A 4927-nucleotide genomic window follows, 5' to 3' on the forward strand; every position below is an offset into this window, starting at 1 on the left:
TGAGTGAATAAAGTTGTAAATGATAAAGTCCTTTATGAAAAGAAATCTTTGATTTTGATGTAACTAAACATATCAAGTTTTGCCTTGTCATTTGTTCTGTAAAAGTTTTATACAAGAAGTCTCTTTTCTGCCTCTAGGATACAAAGAAGCTTTCCTTAATTTTCCTCTATTAACTTTACAATTTAACCTTCAAAATTAAATGTTTAATCCATCTAGTTTCCATCCTTGAATGTCGTGTTTGATTAAGTTTCTTGTTCTCTATAAGAAGAACTAGGCTTCTGTTGCAATCCACTTGACCTCTTCATCTTTCCCCAGTGATTTATGATAATGCTTTATTGTATTTTAAATGGCCAAATACAAATGGTCTAGTTTCTAGCTCTCTGTTCTTTCAATTGGTTTTTCTGTGGGTTCTTATAAATGCCAAAATGTAAAACATCTAACTAATACTATAGCATACTATAGTATGTCTTTTATCTTCCTTTAAAAAAATTGCTTGGGCTCTTTGTGCATTCTTATATTTCTTTACACAATTTAGAACATTTTGAGGTTTCTGAAAAAGAAGAAAAATCCTAGAAGTGAGAATGTATAGAATTTGCATGAATTTAAAAGTAGAGGACGGAAGATGTCTAACAGAAGAAATAGGTTATTATCTAGAACATATAAATAACTTCATCAAATTAACAATAAAGATACCAAAACTGTAATAGGAAATAAATGAAGAATATATATTTAGGCAGTTCACAGAATAGGAAACCAAAAGAGTCAATAAGCATATGAAGACATGTGCTGTGCTTAAAATCACTGACATTAAACAACATTGGTTAAATACACTGGGATATCATTTTAAGCCTCAGTTACTTCCACATAAGAATATAATCCCAACTGTTGCTGGGTATGTTGTGTGAAACTATAAAGTCCCCTGGTCATAGAAATATCTTTGGAACTCTCCCAGAAATCCAAATGCAATGTTCTATGCTCAGCCCAAAGTAAGTGCTCAGTATATTGTGTTTACTGTCTTAGACAATCACACTCAAGAAAAATTCCATCATCAAGAATATGTCAGCTTGAACAATAACACAACCATACTCTTGCCTTGCTCAATAAGGGTAATAAAACATACAAATATCTTGGATTTCCTAAAGCTTATATTAGGATGAGTTGCTGATGCATATATCATACAGATAAAAGGTCATATACATTAATTTTTTATAGACATAAATAATTTGTGGCAATTTCACAATGCATAAGTAGTAACAGTGAGATCCTTTGTAATATTTTCTATAACTATTAAGGGAAACAACACCAAGAAAAATATAGATTTAGTCTCTTGACTATGGTATTTTTTTTTTCTTTTCTTTTCTCTGATTTTTCCCTTTGATAATTATTTATGGTCTTTACACATTTAAAGATCATTCAGATTTTGTCTAATCAAAACTAATTTTAAACTCTATAGGACATTTTTCTGTGTATGCAGCATTAAAACTCTAAATTTATTTAAGGTACCAAAAAAATTTCTTTCTTCCCCATGATGGACATTCGTGTCATTATGCAGTGTTCAAGAGGCAGCAAAGAAATGAATATGGAATCAAAGTACACATCAGAGTGATCTAGACGACAGACAAAAATGGACATGGCAAGAGGACGACAACTCAAATAGAGTTTAAAGGATCTTGTAAAAATCAAAGCAGTAATGAATTTCACTAGACACAACCAGCCCCTGTTATCAGTAGATGAGTGGAAATTTCTGTTTTTCTTTCAGGGATAAGAGTAGAAAATGAAAATGACAAAAGACAAGTGAAAGTTGGGTAGTTTAGGGAAAAAGTACTACCCTGAAGACAGTTTCTTATGAATTGCATTCTATTTCAGTGAAGTTTTTTGTGTGTTCAGTGAAGTATTTAATCTCCCCAAATTCCATTTGTTGTAACTACCAAACCCACAAAATTATATTTAAAATAATTAATTCCCCTACTCTACAGAATGATTTCAATGATACTGTCTCAGTTATTTCATAAGGTAACCAAAGTAGTTAGGTCAGGCACAAGTTATTATCAGCAAACCTACACTATATTTTAAAAAGTCAAGTTAGAGAGATCTTCCAAAGAACAGAAAAGTGTGAGCTCTAACCTACTTTTCTTACTCCAAACTCTGTATTGCTGTCATGACTACATTCTGCTATTATTTTATATAATTGTAATAGTTTTAGGTAATTCAGCAGATGCAAAATGAACCTTACTTAGGTTTGCATTTTTAGGTAAGAGAACAGTAAGTGATTATCACCCTATATCTGGCATCTTCTGCCCGTCATGCTGATGATGTTTTGTGAAGCAGTTCAGAAGACAATCCTGTGTGTTTAATAAACATACTTTTGGCTTTAGGACAGTTCTACAATCATCTTATTATTTGTGAGACAAAAATTAAAAGATGGTAACATTCCAAACTTCTTTTTTATAGATACAGTAGTAAAAAAAATATTTTGGGTCTTGAGCCAAATAAGTAAGAGAACTGAAGTTGGGGGGTGGGGGGCAGTGGGCAGAGGCAGTTGTAGCAAAATGGCCAGAGATTCGGAAATAAATTTCAAATGTACCAGCAGATTAAATTGCAAAACAGTTTGAATATAAACAAGAAATATATTTTGAGGAATAAGCCTGTGAGATTTGAAAAAAAAAAAAAAGTGAGGGGGGGGGAGGAAAACACCATAAGCAAAAAAAAAAAAAGAAAAAAAAAAGAAAAAAAAAGAAATGCTAAGTGCTAGAAGAGGGAAACCAATACAAGGAAGAAAAAGATGCTACATAAAAAACTGCAAGGAAAGTAAAGGACCCTTGTTGGATCGTCCAGTGAGCATGCATGGCAAACTGTCGAAGTTCAGTATCTCATTATGGCTAGGATCAAATCCACCAAAACTTTTTTCTCCCTCTTATCTTTCCTCCATGACGGTACCCTAATATCTAGACTATGATGTTTCTTTTTTGATTAAATCACCACTCCCCATGTCCTATCATGGCTTTCCTTTTTTTTTTTTTTTAACTTTTAAAGATTTTATTTATTTATTCATGAGAGACAGAGAGAGAGGCAGAGACACAGGCAGAGGAAGAAGCAGGCCCCACCACCACCGCCCCTGCGGGGAGCCCAATGTAGGACTCGATCCCAGTACTCTGGTATCACGCCCTGAGCCAAAGGTGGACGCTTAACCGCTGAGCCACCCGTGCGTCCCTCGGTACCATGGCTTTCATTACAGTTCAATCATTTACTTTTCAGAGTATCCATATGTAAATCATTGCTATATTTGTTGTTCAGCTTTAAAATGGGAAAGAGTGATTACAATGTTACACTTTTGTCCTAATTAGTTTTCAATTTTCTTTTATAAGAGTAAGGACAGTGGGGAACAGTGACTTAATACAATTGAATCTCTACAAATACACTATATTTTGCTCTAGTAAGCTTATTTGCATGTATGTATATTTGCTATTTTAACAATTTTAAGTGCAAATTCCATACCGTTAATTATATTCACAATGTTGTGCAACTATCACCACTATTTCCAAAAATTGTTTATTACCATAAGAAAGCTCAACTTAATAAAAAATAAATGATATGAAATACTTCATAAATTCATATGTTATTCTTGCACAGGGGCCATGCTAAGCTTCTCTCTATTGTGCCAATTTTTGTAAATGTGCTGCCAAAGCAAGCACTTGAGTTGTTTTTCTCAAAGTATTTCCATGTTAGAGCTTCAGGAAACCCACCAAATAGAATAATGGCATTCTACTGGAAATTAATGGTAAGACTTTAGATAGTTGTTGAGCCACCTGTCCCTTGCCTTCTACTTCACTCTGAATTCTGAATTGCCCAAGTTTTTTACTCATTTTTATATTTCTAGGATTGGATAGCACAAGCCTGAGATCTGAAAGTGATGCAGATTACCAACTTTGCAGAATTATACTACCTCAGTCAACTGGGGTTTGATCCTTTGATTGATGTCATTATGTGAAATTATGTAAAGCAAGTTACATTCCATGAGAGAGATATTACATAGGTCTATGTCTGCAGTCAAGAATACTACCTAATTTCCATGAACCTCACTATTTAAATTCCATTATACTTAACTTCTTAAAAATTCATATGTTTAAATTTTGCTTATCCAAGTGTTACAACAACATATATACTGGGATCATGGTGACAGCAGTGCTACTTGAATTATATGAACATTATAGTATCTAAGAACCCATTCTTTGAATATCTTTTCCTAGCTTATATGATATTTAAGCATTTTTGTTTCCTTGATACATTTCTTAAGTGTTTATCTGGTGATAAGCTCCAAGATTATAAAAATGAAAATTCTATTTTGAAAAAGTAGTGAAAATATTTTTCTTCATTCTAACACTTTCCAGTCAGTTACATCTTTTAAAGTACCTGTTATAATAGAATATCCTTAGTAATAGATTCAAAACTACTCTTTATAGTTCTAATCACGTGTCACTTTATATCACGAAAGGTTATTGATTTTCACATTATACTTAATATGTCTTCCTGAATGAAATTCATTTATTTGTCTAAAAGTAGAATATGCATAGTAAAACAATGCAATAAACAATATTCAGCTGCTTCTTTGATAAACATGTTCCAAACAATTAAGTCTTGAATTGCAGCACTCAAAAATGCTTCCTAGTCATGTATTACTATACTTTATCTTTTGTTCTCCTTCTTTATAATTACCTTACAGTTGATGCTTTTCAAACTCCCACATTCATCCAGTCCCAGATCATGTGAATTCATTAATTTTTATTTCTTATCAGGGGCACTGTTTTTCAGTCTTATCCTCTACCCATACTTGACCCCCCAGAAAAATACTTATTCTTAAAACCAGTCATATTTATCCAATCATTATCAAATGACCAGCAACTTTGGGACTTTCTATACAGTTCAGATG

General features: G+C 32.7%; 1 non-coding gene across 1 annotated transcript; it reads right to left on the reverse strand.

Annotated features, from left to right (window-relative positions):
• Positions 1-3585: 3585 nt before the first annotated feature.
• LOC112928114 (U6 spliceosomal RNA) lies at positions 3586-3692 on the reverse strand. Its single transcript, XR_003236690.2, has one exon. It is a non-coding gene; the product is annotated as a U6 spliceosomal RNA (small nuclear RNA).
• Between the last annotated feature and the right edge of the window lie 1235 nt (positions 3693-4927).

This window comes from Vulpes vulpes, chromosome 6 (assembly GCF_048418805.1).
Source record: "Vulpes vulpes isolate BD-2025 chromosome 6, VulVul3, whole genome shotgun sequence".
Classification (NCBI taxonomy): domain Eukaryota; kingdom Metazoa; phylum Chordata; class Mammalia; order Carnivora; family Canidae; genus Vulpes; species Vulpes vulpes.